General features: G+C 37.8%; 1 long non-coding RNA gene across 2 annotated transcripts in view; it reads left to right on the plus strand.

Annotated features, from left to right (window-relative positions):
* Positions 1-21,787, plus strand: part of LOC111607171 — a 54,254-nt gene extending 32,467 nt beyond the window's left edge. For both annotated transcript variants that reach the window (XR_002752317.1, XR_002752318.1), the window contains exons 4-5: positions 10,566-10,701; positions 20,867-21,787. This is a non-coding gene — a long non-coding RNA (uncharacterized LOC111607171). The remainder of the gene's footprint in view (positions 1-10,565; positions 10,702-20,866) is intronic.
* Positions 21,788-22,202: the final 415 nt, after the last annotated feature.

Here is a 22,202-nt window from a genome sequence, read left to right on the forward strand (position 1 = left end):
AGCACATGAATACAAGTTAATTCACTTTTATTTTGTGACGAACACACAACACTTGAGTGGAAGATATTTTAAATATCCAAAATAAAACACAACATCCAAAAACAATAAGTGAAATGGGAATTAAAAACACACAACCGATTATGAACCATAATGATGTCTCTCTAAACAATAATCATCAGAATGGAAATTATTAAGCTTATCTTGATTTACAATACTTATTTATTTATACAGCCACAATGCACAACATTTTAAACTTTTTCAAAAGAAGAGGTGCATGGTACCAGGTTATAGCAAAAATGCAAATTTTCACCTGCAGTCCCTGGAAAGGTTGACATAATTCAATTTGACTCAACAGATTGCGACTTGGTGAAAATCCAACTTGGTAATTACATAAGTATTACATAAATATTTACGTTATTATTTAGATCTCACTAAAACCATTAAAACAAACTACAAACCAACAGACCAATCATAAAACAATTTCTTCATCTTCACCAATAAAGAGTGCAGGTCTGCTTATGAAACAGTCATATTTTTGACAAATGTGTAGTAAACTTTTTATAATGTAATTTGACAAATTATTCCAATGATTTATAATGTGATTATTTGCTTATTGTGACAGGCTTAGTGGTAGATGCTGGTGATGCTGGGCTAGAAGAATCTCCTGTAGCAGTCAGTGTCACAGTAGGAATAAAGAAGCCTCTGACTGAAGACGCTCTATTGTTGTATTCCAGTCTGATAAAGTGGATCCACAGGGTTGTCTGTAATGTTTTTAATTTTATAAAGAATCCTGATGCTCAGTTCATACCTCTAGAATTACCAACGTTTGGTTCATCCTCAATAAAAACCAAGAACCCGGGCTGGAGATGGTCAGTTCATCCCCAGTTCATCTTTACCATTAGAACCACTGAACCAGGGTGCAAATGATCCGTATTTCACCAAACGATGAGAAAATAACTTGTGTTATTCCCTTCAAATAACAATGTGAAGTCTAATCAGAGTATTTTATTATTAATTATTTCATGCCACTTTATTCATTTTTTTCTTTTATGTGCCCTAAACACAACTAGTGGGGAACAAGAACAATAAAGGATGATCACATTGGTAAAGTTTTTTGTTTCTGTGACACATAGACATATAAATCACTCTTAGTAAAGACTCCTCCACTCTACCTCCCTTCATTCATGCAGAGATCAGCCTTCCCCTGACACATTTACATGCATTGCTGCAGGGCAAAGACAGTTTCCCATTTTATCTGTGCTGAGTTTATAGGAAGTAGCTTGCTGAATTGTTTTGATTTACTTGTGGGAAGGGTCAAATGTCAGCCTTGAGGGCAGGCTTTGAAGACCAAGTAAACTAGGCAAGGATTGACATTTTTGACTAATACAACTTTTTTTTAGGTTTGCCGACGCTGTTGAATATGCCCCCATTTGTGATTTAAAGTCATGCATTTATGCACATCAGTGCATCAGGTGAGTTGAAGCTGTCTGTGCTGGTGCAGTTAGAATCTCTCCATCAGCGCTGACCCAGGCAGCCATCATCGTTCTCGAGATGTAATTCACCCCACTGCAATCAGGGTCCTGATCTGGGCTTCTGTGAGACCTCTCCACTCCAGATGATTCTTCTCCTGATTGGCCTAACTGGACTCCTGTCTGTGGCGGCAGATTAGCATGAATTGTTTTTTCTTATGTGGCATACAGATTGGGCCTTGTTAGCATTCACACCTCCACATCCAAAGCTCCTGGGAGGCTCAAAAATGCAGAGGAAAAGTAGACTTGGTGGATGATTTTTACTTTCAAAGAAGCATAGGAACTGCAAATATTAACTTTTGTAACACGGGTTTTTTATTGTCTGATAATAGATATTACAAAAATTTTAAAAAAAACATAAATGGGAGAGCTTTTCAACACATTTCCATTTGAAAGAAAAGCATGAGACTTATCAGTTCAATTCTGTGTAGACGATAAAGATTTGCTTTCAAATGTGTTTTTAGGTAATTTATTTAAATACTTTTGTTGTTTTTTTTGTCCAGTCCAATAATAACCTAGGGACAGAGTGTGCATTTAGGACATTGGCATCTTTAGTGAAGATGTGTAAAAAGCCTTATAGTTGTTTTATCTTTTTATGCTGTAGTCTGATCTCACACTAAAAACAACAAAAAACATGCAACCTTGAAATTATGGAGGAATATAAAATTTGAGAATAAAGTCATGTGAGAATGTAGTCTAAAATCATAATATTACAACTTTTTTCTTATGAAATTGTGACTTTGTTCTCATATTATTACCACTTTAACCAAAACAAGATAGGGTAGAAACTTATGACAGAAAACGCCACTCTGGAGTAGGTAGAGCTAATGTTTTTATTTACCAGGAGTGTTTTGATGTTGTTTTGTGGAGGGACAGTGACAAGTGTTTTAAATTGATATAATATTTTCAGAATTATAAATAATGTATAACTCTTCTACTGTGCAAGCCATATTTTCTGTCAGCATTAACTGTATGAGATTATAAATCATTGAGGTCTTTTTTAAGTGTTATGTGCATGTGAAGTAAGAAGAATAACTCCTTCTGTGAAAGTTATATTTTAGAGTTTAAAACTCAAAGTAAATGCTGTAAAATTAGCTACAGTTATCACTAAAACCAGAATTCAGGGAAGAGATAACCTAGAAGTCCACATCAGGAAAAACTCTCTAAAATTTGTTACTGTTTCATGACATATCTAGTGACTCTACATAAGTTATATAGCGCTATTACTGTAATGGAATCGTCTGTTTTTGGCTTATTGCTGAACTTTTAATGCACAAACATAAAGGTATATTGTGAACACTTAGATAAAAAAACGTAATCCTACTCGGGTGCACATCCTTTGAATATTTCTGATAACTTTACATTATTTCTAGGTGATAATATATATACATATATTTCTTTTCTTAATCTTATATATATATATAATTTTTGTGTAAACCTACATACCTTATACTACACCAGAATTTCCCCACTGTGGGGCAATAATGAATATTCTATTCTATGCTATTCTATTCTATTCTGTTCTGTTCTGTTCTGTTCTGTTCTTACAAGTTGTAATTTGTAAAAAAAAAAAAAAAAAACTATGTCGAACACAACATGGTTGTTATGTTAAATGGAAGAAATATTTAAAGTTATTGTTTGAAAGTTTATTGCGGCGCCAAACAGGTGACTCCAAACTACTTTTCAAAGAATGAGGAAATTCTGGGTTACTAAAATGCTTATCCTGTCATTATAAAGATATTCACTGTTCATGTGTCATCTTATCCTGATGACATCATGGCTATTTCAGGCTCTGCACCTTCAGCAATCAGAATCATAACAAAAATAAAGTTGACTTTATTGAAGTTGTAACAAGTCTCCAATTGCAGAAAGATACCAAAAGTTTTAAATTCTACAGTTTTTTGAAAAGTACAGTCATTTCTTAAAATTCAATTAATTTCAGCCTATTTATACAGCATTATTTTCCACAGACTAATCTTGTTTTTTGACTATTAATCTAGTCAGGTCAAGTGTATCTATATCTCAAATTTCAGCAACAAAGCGCTTCAAAATGCTTTAAATGACAAAAACATAACACCCAAAAATTTGTCACTAAATCAAGCATACACTAAACTTTAACCTTAAGCTTTAACTAATTTAATCAGTGATATCTTGGTAGCAGACTGAATGAATAAGTCTTTAGTAAATTGGTAATTTAAATGTCTAGTCTGACAGCAACACATCAAAGTGGATGAAAAAGTTGTTTTTTTTTGTTTTGTTTTGTTCTTTGTTCTGAGTATAATGATGTTCCTTAGCTTAATCTTTTGGATTACTTCCAGACACTTGATGCAAGCCCCAAACATCTGAGACCTTTTTTTTTGTCTTTTAAAACCTTTTTTAATGCAAATATAATGCCTTTGCATGTTCAGCATTTACAGTTAGTCAAACCGAATTGCCCTCACAGAAACAGTGCTAGCACAGGTGTGTTTATTCAACAACACAAAAGGAGCATCATTTGCGTAACTTTTATTTGATGCTTTTTATTCAGAGGATTGCTGGGAAGCTTGAACTTGTAACACAAAAATAGCAATTATTTTAAAAAGAAAAACAACCACGAGTAAAAAAAAAAGATCTGCTTCTAAAAATATTTATAAATCATAAAAAAGACACTTACACCTTTTTTCTGCTTTCCTTGAAACATTTGGGTTCTACATACCTGATATCTACAGGTATCCTCCCATTTATATATATATATATAAGCAAGGACACTATAATTTTACTGTATGTAAGATTCTAAATTTAAAAAAGTAGTAACACAAATTCTTTAAACAATTCACTTTCTCATTATCTTAGCATTTAGCAAGTATAGATATGTAGAATTTTTAAAATTATGATTTAATGTCAAACATTGAGAAGAAAAAGGCTTATATGTCTTTTATACACTGTAAATAAATATGTGGTTTCAGCTCAACCATATTGGCTGTTGAAATGAAACTTGAACTGTATTTTTTCTGTTATTCAATAATGATTCAGGTTTCACTGGAGAAAATTTGAATCAGATAAATTTCCCTCGGTGGAATTTCACAAGCAGAGGAGGAGAAGGGAGGGAGAAAGGGAGAGAATGCCCTCAGGTGTACATATGTCAGATAATCCCACCTCTTGCATCTGAGCAACACTCTCTTGACTAGGGCATAATGATAATTATGATGATTTACAACTTGTTCCTCTGGCTGCGTTGGCTACATTACATTAGCTATTTATGTTTGACAGGCCCGGAGTAAACCTCCAAGACTGTAGCATGATAAAAGAAAGGCACCGCTCTGATTTGCGCAATAGGCTCATCCTGTCGGACTTGTGCAAATCCTTGTTTGCTTGCGATAGCGAGGCAACATGGAGTTTCTCAGGATTAAACCTGCACTCCTGTGTTTGCTGAATTCACTCATGGAGTTGATGCATTATGTATGTGTTTGCCTATAGTGTGTGTTTAGTATTGGAAGGCGGGGCAAAGGGCTCAAAAAGTTGACGATCAAGATGGGGGTAGTAGGGGGTAGGAGGGTGTTTGCGTGTAGGGACCTCATCTCCCAAGAGGCCTGGACGAGCCAGAAACCCGAGCTGGTAGGACAGGGATGGGAACACGTGAGACTCTGGCACATGGTGGCTTGAGTTACCTTCCCTTGCTCTGAACTTTTGGCCCTAGTGGCAAAACCTCTCCACCCATTATGACTCCGGTATTACTCCACCTGCCTCTTTTTCTTGCATCTTATATTAACATCATGCAGCTCACCCGCTATATGTTAATCTGTCATTGTGTTTCGCAACTAATAAGCTCTGAATTGCTTATTTTTTCATGTTTGTATGTTTGCTGTCTGTCCAGACAAAAGACTGGCTGGGCCCCTGTGATCAAATCTCCGTCTTTGCACCAGTCTGAAGGTAAACTCCTTCCACCAGGCAGCCAGGAGAACCTGACTTTCAGGTCTCCCACCCACACTCATTGGACGGCTGTCCTCTCACCTGTGCAAATATGAAAGCGGGAGAAAGACATAGCAAGCGAGGGAGGGTGGGGGAGAGTGAAATGGAAAGATATCCCAGTCTTTGGTTGCAGGGTGGGGCGCAGAAAAGAATACGAGGCAGCTGAGCAAACCTCCACTGCCATAGGACTTCACCTGTGTGCTCTCCACTTTTCTTCTGTCTGTTTTCTCTCTTAATCCATTCTTTCTTTCCATAACTGGCCCGACAGCAATAGAGAGCAAAGGCGTTCTTTTATAGCCGCTGAATAGAGATTTCCTTTGAGGTTATGGAGTTGATACACTCCGTAATGCCACTTTTATGCCGTGGTCACAATGGACAGTGATTTACTTTCTGCCTCGGGGGACACATCCTCTCTTTAGAAGTGTTTCCGTGTAGGTGTAGGCATTAGCTGGATATTAGAAAGGAAATCCTTTTATCTACCAGTATCCTCAGTGGATTCTTAGCTAGATTTAAAAAGCAACTCATAATGGCTGTTGTTGTAAATAAACCAAATTGAGGAGCCACAAATCCAGCTGGTGAGGATGGTGGCATGTCAGTCTGAATACATTTATTCAGTCTTTATTATTCTTTTCTCGGGTTCCTTAATTAATCTGGTGTTTTCCTACATCACATTTATCTATAAGCAATGGTTGCTTTAAGCTTTTGCTTCTTTTTTAAATGTAGTTTCTTGAAATAGTTTACCTGTCTACCTTATGTAAAACTGTGTAAATTATTAGAAATGTTCTTTTTGTTCAGATTGTAATGATCCCACATGAAGCAACATGAATTGGGTGAAATTGTTTGAATTTTATTTAAAGGTTTCCTGAAACCACACAGGGTCAGAAATATACATATAGTCCCAATAATATGCATGCACCCTTAGGAACATTTCCCTAAATATCCACAGCAAGTTGCAAAGACAAAATTTTCAGATATTGGCAAGCTTTTGGTATCATTTTTGGTTGGATATTTGTCAACTAGATATGGTAGAGAGTATTTTAATTTGTTTCCTGAATTTGGCCTTGCTTTTATTTGTAGTAGGGATGCACCGATCCACTTTTTTCACTTCCGATACCGATGTCTGAGGTTTAGTATGAGCCGATACTGATCCAATACAGAAAACAGTGCTGAATTGACTTAAAACATTTCATTTCTAAAACACAAACATACATGCACTGAACTGCCAGTGCTGCAGCTTCTAAAGCTTAGCCAAACATGTAAAAACAACACAATTTTAATTTGTTCAACATATTTAATGTTGATGAAATATGGTGATCAGTATTCCATTTGCTTCTAATCAAAATCAACTCTAATTCAGCTCTATTTTAGAATGATAAGCCTTATTGAGATGCTCATTTCAGTTTCCAGCTGATACCTGCTCATGCATTCAAAAGTATCAGTAGCTGCTTTAAAGACAATAATATCACTGTTCTTGAGAGGCATTTTGGGTTTTGATCAACTGTAAACCTTAATCATTAAAAGTTACGGAAATAAACACTTGAAATATAGCACCTTATTTATGTTAAATCTGTATGATTTTACTCCTTGAACTAATTTGCTGAACTATTACTATGTTTATGCTCATGATGAGAGTATGTAAACTTTTCAATCAGCAATTAATTTGTTTCAAAATATTTTGACAGAGGTTTCCTGATTTTTAGGATTTTAGGGACTAATGAAAGAATAAATGAGAAAAAAAGGTTTGACAGCAACGTTTAGCTACAGTCAACACCCAACAACAATAGTGCAAATACAAAAGCATTGTAATGCATAAGCAATATGTTGTCATATTAAAGCCACAGGATATAATTTTATGCACTGAGGACTTCTGCTTAATTTCACACAAACAGTTTTTTGGCTCTATCTTAATTGCAACAGAAAGGCAACTTTCCTTTGCTTAAATAAAGGATCTAAGTACTTCCTATTCCAATGATGTTTAATAAAGTGACCCAAACCAACTAAACCTCAGGAAGCCAAAATCAAAATAAAAAAGCCAAACTGTGTGGACAGCTGCAGGAGAGACAAACTATATGAGCACCGCAAATAGACTTTAAACGCATTCCTGGAATGCGTGACTACTGAAATACAATGAATTCATCAGCCACGATGCGCCTGGCTGACATGGTGAAGCAAAAACAAGTATGCCCCACATGCCTGCTGCCTGCAAGGTGGTGGAGGAGATGTACAGATATAAATCTTAACTCAAAACAAGAGGGAGAGAACATAATATAAGTGTAACAAGTGGAAACAGTGACCACCCAGCAAGATACAAACAACAAATTAAGGTGTGCAAAGATTTAACTGGAGATTAAAGTTTGTGTATCCTGATTGCATGAAGTTAAAACATGTTTTGTTCGTTGCTGATTTGCTCCTGTAATGACTGTAAAATAAATCCAGAGACAGTGTTAAGCTGCTTCAACAGTGTGAGGAGCTTAAAATGATGGTGAGGAATAAGTGAAGCTCGTCACATGAAGGCAGATAGTCTCACACCTATTTACTTTCTGCCTCTTTAGTTTTTCCCCTCTCTTCCATGCAGGTTTGGGCCTGAAATACGTGCCAGACCTGCTGCCAAAGCCTTGGCCTCCACCTCACCCTGCAGACATGGCTGTACACACACGCATATATGCAAACACTCACACACACTACCATATATACCAGTTGGGGTGAACGTGAATCTCTTATTGGTGTTTTTTCACACCGGAAAAGCACTGAACTCACTTACACCTCCTCAGATACATGCAATCAATCTTTGACGAGCTTATCAGTTCTGCGCCCTGTCTATCTCTGATGACGACGCTGTCGCGCGGCTTCATACCACATGTGCAGACTCAGTCACGATCAGAGCAACATTCACACGGTCCCTCTCGAGAGACAACATAAACATACACTTTTGATTTGTCGGTTGTCTGTCAGGCATGCCCTATTTTTAAAACGGTAAACACACCTACACACATTCTCCCATGCTGGGTCACACCCACTGCAGCCCAGGCCACGCAATGGGTCTTCCCTCATTGCTGAGGACCTTTGGCTAGATTATAAGGGAGAAAAATTTGTCAGGTGAGGTAAATCTCGACACCTGAAACTCGCCGCCTCTCTTTAAAGTTGTTTTCACCGCTGCCCCCGCACTTAATGCTACAGCACCGACTGATAATTGCACGCTCTGAGCTAGTCTTGTAATTGCCTAGCACATACCTGCTCAGGGTGTAAGCCCATCTACTGAACATGGGGCCCCTCTGATAGATATGTAAAAATGATGCATTTGGCTTTTTTGTATCCGACGGTCTTTTTATGCAGCTTCATTCTGCTGTGAATGAGTCTCATAGAAGCAGATGTTAGCTCACATCCAGATGTTTATTTTTTCTTAAATCAAAACTCCAAATGTCAAAAAACTAGTTCTTAAATCCTTAAAATAACATTCAGCAATAAAGTCAGACCAGCAACGGTTAAGTGTTGACGATTTTGAGCTGTCAGTTGCCATGTAATTCAGTGGAGAATTTAATCCTGTGGTTATTTTCATGACATGTGCATGAGTCAGGTTGTGTGCATGTGTTTGGCCGACCATGACGCCTTTTATCAAGGCACAGTGCAGCTAAAAGCAGTCCAAACGTCACACAAAAATACTCATGGCTGTGTCATATTACCTACTTTCATCGTTTTGAGTCTTTATATTAAAAAAAAGTGAAAGACAGTGGGAGAAAGTGGAAGCAAATGAAGGCTGACAGGGAGATTAAGCCACCTACTATTTACCTGGCTGATCCGGGGAGAAGCTAACTGGAATGAGGAGTGGCCACAGAAGGTTGTCACACAAGGTCTGTCAAAAAAATGCAGAACACAAAAAAATCAGCCATTATACTATACAACACAGATTATGACTTAAGTACTTGGCAGAAATGTTTGTTTGTTTCCTTTTTCCCATGTGCCACACTGCAGTAAGTTATTGTTTGCGTTTTGCAAACACTAACCCTTTAATTTACCTGATAGAACATTGTGTAAATGCATTGATTTTGACCAAAACCTGCTCATACCTGTGTGAGTTTCGCATCTCTGTCATTTTTAATCATGAAAATTTTCCGGTTTTAAGAGTTTGCAGAAGCTGTTTATAAAACAATAACCAGCATGGCAGATACATTAGACATGACATTATGACCTAAAAGTTTGTGGGCCTGATTTTTGCTGCCCAAACTTCACCTGACTTCCTTAGGCATTTATAGCCCTAAAAGTGAGTTTTGATATCTAGAAGTGGGATGTTGGCAGGAGATTGCTAAAGTCCCATTAGCTATTAAATGGGCAACCACTGATAAAACTTATTTGTTAAGCATATCCAGAGGAAAGCCAAGTCAAGACACCAGGCTCAATGTTTTGCTCTTCAAACCATTTTTGTCTTGTATTAGGGTGAATTTTCCTCCTCAAAGAGGTCAGAGTGATCAGTTGTTATGAAAGGATGCAGATAGTTTGCAACAACACAGTGCTGGAACATTGCCCAAAGCATCACACTCCTTTCTGGTATCATGTGCTTCTCTAAGTGACATTAAAGACATTTAAAAGGGCAGTATTATGTATTTTCCAGCACATAGTACCATTTTATAGCACAATCAAATAAAAATATGACCTTCAGTTGTTCGGGAAAAAAAATGCAAATATGACTTAGAAGGAATTTGACTTTGCAACTGAACGTCTTAAAATTGGGCCTCTAAAAACTCCTGCTCGTTCTGAAAGTCCACCTTCAGGAAGTCATCACAACATCACTCCTCCCCTTTAACAATGTTTTTACCAGTGTTGGACTGCAAAGTAGCTCATATAATAATCAGCAGCTGTACAGTTCTACTTGGTGTTTGCTAATTGTTGCTGGCTAGTCTGAAGGAGCTGACTAGGGTAGACATGAGGGTGAGGTGGTCTGTGAGATGGACGCTCGGAAGTTTGGAAACTGCAATTCTGAGGAGGAACTGTGCCTAGAAAGCAGAGCAAGGTCCAACCAGGAGTTTTGCATAGCTGAATGATTGCTATGGAGATTAAATTCTGATAGTCTGATGTCCATTTTGCTTCTTTCAGAAAACAAACAAGAGCAGTGGACAGCCTTTGCTTCTAACCTGCTTCAAAGAGCCCTGGCTGCCAGTGACCCTGTCAACAGTTCCCTACCATTTCTTTCACTTTTATAGGGTACGGTGGATTCCAGGTATTCGCGGGGGTAAGGGACCACAGTTGCCAACAAATAGTTGAGATCCACGAACACCTAAGACTCCAATAAAAATGCTTCTAACTGCCTGTTTTAATAGTTCAAACCCCAAATATACTTCAATACACTGTGGAAAATGCACAAGCTTGTATTACCTCTGCACTGGAGGGTGCAGCCAATCATGCAAATGTCATGAAGCTTGTCAAGTACCATTGCTCATAGGCATTTCAGCTTCCCAAGCTGCATTTTCTTTCAAATATTTTAGAAAAAAAATCCACAAATAGGCAGATTTTCCAAGAACAATTTGGAGTTATGTTACACAGAAAAATCCACAAAGAGGGTAAAACAAATATCTTTAACCGATTTTCCCTTCCATCAACTTTGAGGACTGCTTAGTAACGAACTGCCAATTTGCCACTTTCTAACAGGTAAAGATATAATCTGCTACTCAATTCTCCTGCCAGGTATCACAATATTATGATCAATACCAACAGTGCACAGTCTTGCAAATTGAGTATTGGCCCCTCACAGATTTTTCCTGTTTTGACTTTTTTTTGTCACACTTACATGTTCAAAGATTACTTGAGTAAATACTAAAACCTTTTTAAAATGATGAATTTATCCCAACCAGATGAACTGCCCCCTGAAGCTAATAATTAGCCTTTCTACTCTTGGCAGCAACAACTGTCTTCAAGTGTTTTCCAAAGACTGACAATAACTATTTTTATTTACTGTGAAGGGCTTTTGACCGAAATTTTGTAAAATCATATCTTAGCATTTCCATCAGATTTATATCTTGGCTTTGAATAGGCCTCTTCAAATGCTGTGTTTTTATTTTTTTTAACCACTTAGAGGTCGACTTGTTGGTGGGTCTCAGATTGTTGTCTTGTTGAATAACCCAAGAACGATTGAGATCCACGTCACAAACTAACGGTCTAACTCTATTGATTTCTTTAGTACTTACAAGCCATCCAGGTACCAAAGAAGCAACTTAACCCCAGACCATCACACAACAACCACCATGTTTCACTGTGGTGTGTAGCTTTCGGAAATACTGCGTTAACTTCAAAGTAACAGGGTTCAGACCCTGTAATTAGTGCACAGAATATTTCCCCAAAAGTCTTTCTCAAGAGATCTTCAAGATGTTTGTCGGCAAATATGAAATGGGCCTTTGTATTTTATCCTCGAAACTCTCCTGTGACAACTACTTCAAGTTGTCAGACAGGTTGTGTTTAAGAGAGTTCTCGATTCTTCAGGTCAGACCGGGTTCAGGAGTGGTTACACCTTGAACCCGAAAGTGTGGCTCTTTACAGTTAATTTGTGGAGGGCAATTGTATTATTAACATAAAGACAACAAGATTTTCTGACTCTTGTTCAAAGTGACCAGATGTCCTACTGTTAGTGATACCAGCCAATTGCAAGGTATTTCTCCACACTATGAACTCAGACAGCTAAAGAACATAGTGGACCACTGCTTTAGTGTTATACATAGCATTATAAGCGAATATTTGTGTCTTAATGCGCACAAAAGCCACATTGGTTACCTAACTCCAAGTTGCATGAGAGTCTTTAACTTCTCATGTTGGAGTTGTAACTTCAGTTGGTCTTCAATTGTTTTTTCCAGTTTGAAACTTGAAATTTCTGAATACAAAAGCAAAGAAGCATTCAAGTCATTTTCAAGCAGTGTGTACCTAATCTATGCAAAGAGCATTCAGACAGCAATGTTCAGACGAAAATTCATTTTACAGCACACAAGTATATTAGGTCGGAGAAGGTCACCCCTTTAAGTGACATGTTAGGTTACACAAAGACTGTAGGCCGGAAAAAATAGAAGAAACTGAAAGGCTATGACAAACTGAAAAAACATGTGATTGTAAGTTGGATTTTTGCTCTTCATATCCACAACAGCCCAGCTAAAGCTCTTATCTGTTTGTCCAGAAAGTCTGGTTAGTTTGGGAAGGTGTGAATGCGCAATCGAAATCTGATGTGAACTCTGGCCCGCCTAAAAACCTTGCTCTCGTTTTGATTGAAGTGAACTCTGGTATGGTTTAAATAAATATGTAGATGCAAGTGGACTGGAGATCGCTCCAAAAGCAGGAACCAAACTCCAGCTCAGGGCATTTTTGGTAAATACAACCAAAACAAATGCAAGAGTCTATTGCTAATGGGAAAAAAGGCTCAAATACGAACTCCTACAACCAGTAAAATCTGATGCTACTCCATATTTGTTTACATTTCATGAAGAAGCAAGAAGCTCTCATGTCTTCTTTAGAGGTTTTTATGTTGTTTCCTTCAGTGGTTCTTGGAGCAGCACCACCACAGGCGATGGAGGGAACAGGTTTTTGTTAGGGTTTGGTTTGTTTGACACAGTGCAGTGTGAAACCAAACTGCACCAGCTGAAATTGTAACAAATGTTGCAAACGGATTGCGTCTACCAGACTATCAGGTGTGAAAAACCCTAAAAGGTATTCCATCAGTTGGGAGGCGTTGTGTTTTTATCTCGGTTGGAGGCAGCTGCTGTTGTTACTAATAGCCGCAGGGCCTGCCGCTCTTTCAGGGTGACGGTATCGAGAACTTAAAGCCTGTAAATCTTCAGGAAACCTCCTTCCTTCCCTCTAATTCCTCATGGCAGGCTGTCTCAGGCGATGGTTGGAAGACCTGCGGGGCTGCTCCGGTGGGGAAGAAGGGTTTTACTCAGTGTGTGTGTAACTGTGGTCAGAGCAGGACCACAGGGAGAGCCGCTGACCACAAGCGTGCTTCACCATATGTAGCTTCCATCCCTGATTATGTGTGAGTTTAAGTGTGTGGTTTCATGCTACAGGTAGGAGGCAGCAGAAGGAGACAGAAACCTAAAATAGAAAGAATTCAAACCAGAGGGGTTAAAAACCTCTAATCTATCTCCTCTTCTTCCCTGAGTCAGTTGGGTGACAGCTCAGTATTTCGGGACACGTGTTATATCTCATCTGCTCTGTCAGGCCTGCCTAAATGTTTACAGACTCATCCTTTTAGCCTGCATCAATGTAACCTAACACCCAGCCTCTTTACAGTCATCTGTTTAACTACCTGGCTGTCCAAAGGCTTAACCTGTGTCTTTAAACAAACCTATAAAATCACTGTTGGCTCCCAACACTGTTCAAACAAGACTTTTTTCCCCCCATCAGATTGGAGCCTGCAGGGGAATCCTTGGGTCCCTTTCTGTTTGATAGCGCCCACTAGTGGTTGCACAGCAGTACTGTCACTGTTAATGTGAGTGGATTAAAGAGGCTGTGTTCAGTTGTCATAAAAATAGTGAGGTTAGGGGATCGGATTTGATTTAATAATATTAATTTATATTTTCATTTTCAAAAATAGCAGGATGTGCATTATTTAATTTTCTATTTATCTTAGTTTTTCCATTTTCAAATGCCTCTTTTCTTTGAGATTCCAGATTCTTGTGGATCATTCAGCAGTGTGAGTGACCCACTCCACTGTACTGTTTCTCCTGCAACAGTGTTTACATATAATTGAGTAATTACCTGTAAAAGATAGCACCCCTGTGGCTGTCATTTTCTCATCTGAATCCCCTGCAGCTCAGATATTTTACTTCAGAACAAAGAAAAAAAGCACAACAGCTGAGCAGAGATCTCTCACTTGGCTGCTGTTATGCATAACCACCTTCATGTTGTTTCTAAATGGGCCTTTCCGGCACTGAAATCACAGGAAACAAGAGCGAGTCCAGAAGAAATCATTTGCCAACTCTGACTAGATGACGGTTGCTCATTCAAAATTGCACAAAATCACGGGATGATAATTTGGCGTTTCTTTGTGGGTTTCAGAATCCCACAGTGAATGGAAAGTTGTAACAGGCACATTGTGCGTACACTAGAGGCCTCACCCACAATGGCATTTGAAAGACAAACAGCAGAGCAGTGCGTGCTGCTGGCCTGAGTGCCACAGACGCGAAAGTGCTCATTCTTTTTGACATACACCGGCCAAAGTTCAGCCTAATGGCCGTGTCATTACAGTGTAAAGGGACCTTTGTGCGGCAGACCTGTCCCTGTCCTCCGTTCCTTAAAGTCTTCAAATCTGCTCATCCTCTTTCTTTCCTTTCATCTCCTTGTATAATGCTGCATATAAAAGTGTTGCTCTGCATTGTGCAATCAATTTAGGTGATCTCTTTGTTTCGCATAATCTCAGATATTAAGATTGTTATGCAATTAAATGAGATGTTAAATTGGTTTGTAAGTAGATTTAGACATGTGTAAAACAGTCAGTCTCAATTGGTTTTTTGAATAAATAAAATGAACTGTTCAGTTATTTATTAAAAAGTGAGCATTTCATCATCCCAACCTACTTTCAGTGCAATTTGCACTCAAAATGAATGACGTAAACTAAAATTGAGGACATATATTCCCAGGTTTCAGTCTTCTGCTGAAGAAATGAATGAAATTCCTTTTTTATCATGCTTAGGATATTTTTGTACTAAATTCTGGAGGAATCATATTGGGAAGGTATTTTACTCATTTCCTCTTTGATAACCTGGAGATGATTAGAACCTCTAAAAATATTTCAAAGCCAGTGTAGTTTATTGTTGCAGGACAGAATTAAAAACTGCTGAACCTGTTCTGCAAGAAAATACTGTACCTTCTTAAAGTATCCATACTCCCTGAATGCTTTCTCATTGTTACCTTATCAATTTATTGAAATTTTATGCGCCAGATCCACACAATGGGGGAGATAATTGTAAAGTGGAAGAATAAGTAAAAGTATTTTGCAAATATTTTTCCAAGCATTAATAAGTGTGGTTTGTGTTTGATTTCAATACCTGTGAAGCAATAAAATGGGAGAATCATGTTTTTTCTTAAATTACAGTTTCACATCTTTTTGGTCCAAACCAGTTTTACACATCCAGAGACATTTTTGCTATTTTGTCTTTGTGAAATATGAATTTGATAAAGATCAGTCATATTAGTTGATGAGCTGTAAGATCTTGCTACAGATTCTTTACTGGATTTAGGCCTGAACTTTGACTGGACCATATGAATTAATTTTACTTAACATTACAGCGCCTGCTGTTTGTTTCAGGCTGTTGTTCTGATGTAAAACTCTGCTCTATAGTTTCACTTTTGTCGCCTGTAATTTTCCAGAATTGAGCTAAATTTAGCTCCAACTAATTCTGATCCACTTTCCTTTCCTTGCTGTATGATGCTGCCACCACCATGTTTCACTGTGGGAATGATGCACGTAGTTAGAGTTCTGTCTCTTCTGACCAGGTAACTTTCTTGCACTTTGTTTTTTCTCCTCCATGTGATTTGCATCAGACTGCAAACAAAATGTCTCCCTTTCTTTTTGTCTCTTACAAAGACCAGACCTGAGAGATGAATCTTTTTCCTACCACTTCATAATTATGTTCTACTTTGTGTTGGTCTGTTTGTGATTGTACCATGACAAAATGTGAAAACTCACATTTGTAACTGGAGAGCTTCCCCTTCTCTTACATTGAAGTTCACTTGAAGTTCTCCCCCCGCCCCTTTATGCATTTTTTGGGTAGAAATCAGCTCCAAACTGGGTCTCAGTTCAGAAAGAAGTGGTAGAAGCTGGAATATTCGGTTACGGATGCATTTCCATTCGATTGTCCTAAAGGAGGGCGAGTAGAAGTAAGCGAGATGAGTTGAGGGGATCATATTAATGTAACTAACACACACCATAATCCCACAGGACTTCCTTCCCATTCCCATTATAAGACACACCCAGGATGACAGGTAACATGAGAGCACCTTTCACAGGGTCAGATTGGAAGAGGTGGGAAAAACAGGTGAGGTTACTCTCTGATTATATTCTGCCGAATATCTCTGGTTTCTCTGATTTGTTGGCGTCTTATTTCAGTTATTCTTTCTCTTTCACTTTAACACACACACACAAACTATTCCACATGAAAGATTCATTTCGAATGCAAGAAGTGCCTGAAACACGCCACATAAGCCACTGTTTTTTTCCGTATCAGTATTTGCCCGAGTTTCTGGAGTCTCGGAGGGACAGAAATATGCTCTGATGTAATGCGCAAGATAGGGATCTTTTGTGGCTGCGTTATGAATCGCAGCATAATATGAGCGAGTGCGCGGAGAGCCGCGTTGAAGCTGGGGCTGGCATGGAGAGGAGGGGTGGGTGGATCAAGCAGTGTCACAGGAATCCACAGTGTTGTGAGAGCTCCATACCTTTCAGCTTCATTAAACCAATTTCACGCCGAGGTGAGCTAAGAGAGGAAGCTCTGAATCTCAGCGCCGGCAACAATGGTGCATTGAAGGGATGAGGCGAAAGTAAATTAGGTACCACTTCACAGACGGCAAATTAAAATCTGAAAGTTGGATAGGAAAAGTTGAGGGTAGATGATTATGTCTTTATTGTGGTTTCTCTCCTCAATCTAGAAAGCCCTCCTTTCCTTTTAGCAACCACCTTTGCCCCCACCCCACACACCCCACAACCCTCTAAGAAAAAATAATGATCTATTTCTTGTCTGGTAATTGGTTTCTAAGATGCTCCCACTCAAAGGCTGGATCTTAAATACCAAGCTGCTCATGACCCTCCTTTCAGCCACTTAATTTGCTTTAGCTTATCAGTAAGATTTCATATCCTGGAAAATCATATAAATTAAACATTAATGTCAGGCTTATTTCAGTGCGATCATTGACCTCCACTATGCATTGACCCACTTTATCGTATTTGGTGCTCAGTATTTGTAAAGGCTTTAATGCAAAACTGTGACCTAATCATAATTGGTTATATGTTATCATAAAGTGTTTTTATGAATTTTTCAACTGGATTTTGAGCATTTGCAAAAAAGAAAAACTGCTGAGTAATTCAGGGCTCAAAGTAATCACACACAAATGTTCCAGCAAGAAAATTTAAAGAGCGGGCCGCAAAAGAAATAGTAATTAGAGTTTTCTTTCCAAACTGTTATCACTGCTTTATTTTATTCACCTAATTTGTCTAGTTAGGTCTAGGCTTTGAAAACCATTTACTTGATCTCTACACACTGTTGGGTGAAAAATATTCCAGGCAAATTTTAATTTGGGAGACTGCCACAGTTGGTAGCATTATTGCGTTGTAGCAAAAAGCTATTTGAATCCAGTTCTGGAGGCTTTCTGATTGGAGTTTGCATGTTCTCTCTGTGTATCTGTGGGTTCTCACCTGGTACTCCAGCTTCCTCCCACAGTCCAAACATGACTGTTATGCTAATTCGTTACTGTACCATTAATCTTAGGTATGCGTTTGTGCTTAACGTTGATTGTCCTGTGTCTCCAGGATAAGCAGCATGATAATTTGGGGTTAAAAAGATATAATTTCTGATAGCACAGAGACCTTTGGTCTACTTAGCAGTAGTCTTACACTGGCACTCAAACAAGGAAAGGCACGTATTCTAGCATGATTTAAAGATGCTTGAGGCCACAAGTTGAAGACCAGATATGGAAAATGTGCAAAAAACCTGTGTTGAACGTAAGATTTATATGTTGGGGAATGCCAAATATGGTGCTGTATGTGTTTTGGCCAAAGATAAAAAGGAATTCTTCTGTAATTGATGTTTGTTGTGATATGGTTTCCAAAATGAAATAAAATTCTTTGTTGTTGTTCGATGTACTGAGCTTGGGGTTGAAAGGTAATAAGAGAAGACGTCCAAAGAAAGACGTCTTCTGTTGTCTGTTGTCTACATGGTTGAAATGTTCTTTGATTGATCAATCCGATGGACCAAGCCTGACTATCATGTCTTCACTGGCCTATGTTGTAACAGGAGATAAGTCCAAAAACGGAAACATTTTCAACATATTTTTCTAAGATAACTCAACACAAGAAAAAGTAGGAAGAGTTGTCAAAAATATTTATTAACTACTGAAACATATTTCAACAATCAGTCTTTAAAAGATCCTAATTTGAGTCGATCCACCATCATCTCCTGGTATGGATTGAGTCTTGGAAACATGCAGCAGCAGGCGACTCCATGACTAGGCCTGTTCCCACAATTACTCCTCCAGTAGTAAAACTAGTAAATGTTAATAAATCTCAAACATAGACTAGTCAGAACCTTTAACCACCTACCCTACTGAGTCCAGTTGATCATCATACTGTATAAAATAAACATAATTACTAGACACAGAAATTCAGCAGGGCTGCTGCTGACTTTACAGTATCTGTAGCTGCTACAGATGCATAAAATGAAGGATAAATTTCACTGTACAGTTTTTAAATGATTTATCAGTCTCATTTGTCTCAATGAATACACAGCAGTGGTTACTTTTAAGAGCCACTTTAATGATTCTCTTCTTTTTTTTCTCTGCACAAAACATAAACCGAAATTGACTTTTTAAAATGCTCTAGTGCTTGAACTTATGCCTGTCTTTTGTGTGTAATCACTGAAAATAAAATCAAAACAAGTCAGGAAAAATATCAGGACAATATTTGTGCTTGAGTATAATTTTCAAGTGCCTGAATGTTAGACATGCATCTGTCTATGTTTGCTATAATTCTGAGCAGAAATTAAATATCAAGTCATCATGCTAATCCAGAAGGAGACAGGTTCTGTGTACCAAAGTCTTTAGGTGCAGAGAAACTGGTGCATGCTTTTATTTTCAGTAGGTTGAATTATTGTAGCAATTTCCTCACTGGTCCAAAATTGAGCTGTTAGAGTCCTGAACAACACCAGGACCATAGATCATATCACACAAGTTCTCAGATCAGCTATTGGACAGTTTACTTTGTATTTTTAACCAAGAAATATGGAGAAAAAACAAAATAAGAAGCTATGCAGGAACTTTAAACCAACTTAGACAAACATTGGATAGTATGTAATGCAAACAGAAACATTACTACAGAAGCCAAATCTCAACAAGTTGATCAGGCTTCCTGTTAACTTTCTTGGCTGACAAGTTCAGGGGGGAAGAGCAGTCATGGAGTGCAGGCCAACCAATCAGAGTCTAGATAACGTGCAAGTTATGCCACGTTACACACACCTTAAGAAAAGTATTTTTTTTATCACATTCTTCAGTCTAGAAAGAACTGAGAATGTAAATAAACCCATTAAAGAGATATCAGACGCTAAATCTGTGTAAATTACAAATTTAGCATAATTAGTCAAGCTACAAGTTATATTCAAAAGATTTAGCATACTGCTGGCTAAAGACAAGAGATCGTTATGACTAAAACAAACAATCAAGGATATTTTAAATATAGTTGGGGGAAGTGGTTAAAAATATGAAAACATCAGATCACTACTTCTTTGTTTTACTTAACCTAAATTTTTATGTTGTTTCTGAATTATCTGTCAACAAAATGGTGATATTTTAGCCAAGTTTAATGATGTATAAATAACCTTATTTAGATAAATTGGGGACTAAAAGGGCTTTTACTTTGAAAAAAAAAATCATACGTATTTTTCAGAATACTAATTTCCTCAATTGCCTCAACGAGTCTCGTTTGTCAGATTATAAGTACCTTAAGCAAGTATTAAACATGCTTTTCATATGGCCCACATTTCTGTTTTTAAAATTACTTTCGTCATTTGTATATGATATAGTATTCTAATTGTAAATGTTGTTTTCATTACCTGTAAGTTGAAAATCATCATAATAACAGAGATAAAGACTTTGAAGCATCCATCTTTGTGTAATTGATCTATATAATGTGCTTTAATGAATGATAAAGTTTTTAACGTGTAATTTATTGTGGCATTACAGCTGAAATATCATTCAATCAATCAATTAATTAAGTTTTTGTATAGCATATTTCTGCAACAAGTGCTTTACACCATAAAAACACAAAAAAATCAACAATTCAAGCATTACATTTTTCCAAGTGTCACCATTACACATCAAAATGTTGGTCAGTGTTTAATTTATTATAGTACTAAGGTAACCCTAAACAGGTGGGTTTTTAGTCTAGATTTAAAGGAAATCAGTGTTTTGTCTGGTTTACAATGGGAACAAACTTATAAATCAGGAAGTTTGTTCCCGATTTGTGGTGCATAGAAGCTGAATGCTGCTTCTTCTCACCTGCTTCTATTGGGAAATATCTTAAAAGTCTACATTCATTACATTTTTCAAAGTCAGTTATCTGTTATGTACATTTTTTAACCTGCATCTGTCCATATATCAAAGTGTAAATCTGTGTATCTGCATTTTCTTTGTAATATTTGTTCAATTCTTCATAGGAAGTGAACTGGTGGGGTCCCAGGCAGCCCCCACACAATGCCATGGCAGCAGCATGGCTTTCACTGGGCCTCGCGCTGCTGCCTTTACGAGAGCCAGCCAGACGGATCCCCTTCACGCCGTAAAGCCATCAATAAGGGGAACAAAGAGGGCAGGTGCTGAGGACTGCATTGAGTGCTCACCTGCACCCAGCAGGGGAATATAGTGCGTCCAGCCATGCCAAGAGACCCTCCACATTCACATCCCCACTCACCAGGCACTAATGGGCTAAGATGGCAAGCCAAAGAGAAATTATTTCTCTTTATTATAGACTGAAGCAAATCATCAGCTGATGGTGTTGAATATGACAGTACATTTACCTTATGCACTGTTTAGTTCAACCAAACTTTGGCTTCTGCAATATCTGAAGCAGGCTGAGACAGAATGTTGTTAACTGGGTATTTATCAACATTTAATTGGTAACAGAAATGAGTATGAGGGAGCTGACTCTTGGATCTGCTTTTCAGATTTTTATGTACTGAATTGAATTTTAAATAGGAAGATTTGTTACTGGCTTGCTGAAGTCCTTATACCCCTGCAGTATTTTACATTTGATCACATTTCGACCTCAAAGAATGTATTTGATTGGAATCTTGTGTCCAGGCCAGCACAAGGAAGCACAAAGTTGCAAAGTGGAAGGAAAATATTTTTTTTCTATTGTAGACTTTTATTTCAAAGACTGCATTTTTTCTTGTATTCTGTTTGTTGTGTATTGATTTCGATTTTTATTTTAGTGTTACTCTTTAGTCTTTATTTCAGTAGCTCTTCTTGTGACCTGTGTTTCCATTAACCAAATAAATGTGAAATTTTCTTAATGGAAATATGTCAATTTAGAAAAAACTTAGTTTTTTCAATAGAAAGTTTTTGCACTAGGAGGAGATGCTTTTTCAACCGTATCAAAATAAATGTGTTTTGCAAAACTGCAATGGAAACATTTTTTTCACATCACAGGAGTCACATGATCAACACCTGGATGTTACTACTGTCGAAACCGACAAAGAAGACGACAAAAAGAAGGAGAAGGATGGGGGTTTTTTTTCACACAATGTGCAGCTGGTTCCACCTGAGCTCTCACAGCATCGCTCTATTTATGACGCTCAAAAAGCGTCTGTCATTTGAATACGTTGAATCCATAGTTCTTCTGTGGATTTTCTTCTGTGGCATTTTCCCAAAATGCTTGCATACATTGCTGCTCCCAAGTACAAGGGCTTGTTGTTCCAACTCCTGAATAAGACGCCAACATCTCCTCTGATGGCTGATTGATAATGAGCTGAGCACATGGCTGAATTATGGACATAT

Source organism: Xiphophorus maculatus, chromosome 23 (assembly GCF_002775205.1).
Source record: "Xiphophorus maculatus strain JP 163 A chromosome 23, X_maculatus-5.0-male, whole genome shotgun sequence".
Lineage (NCBI taxonomy): Eukaryota > Metazoa > Chordata > Actinopteri > Cyprinodontiformes > Poeciliidae > Xiphophorus > Xiphophorus maculatus.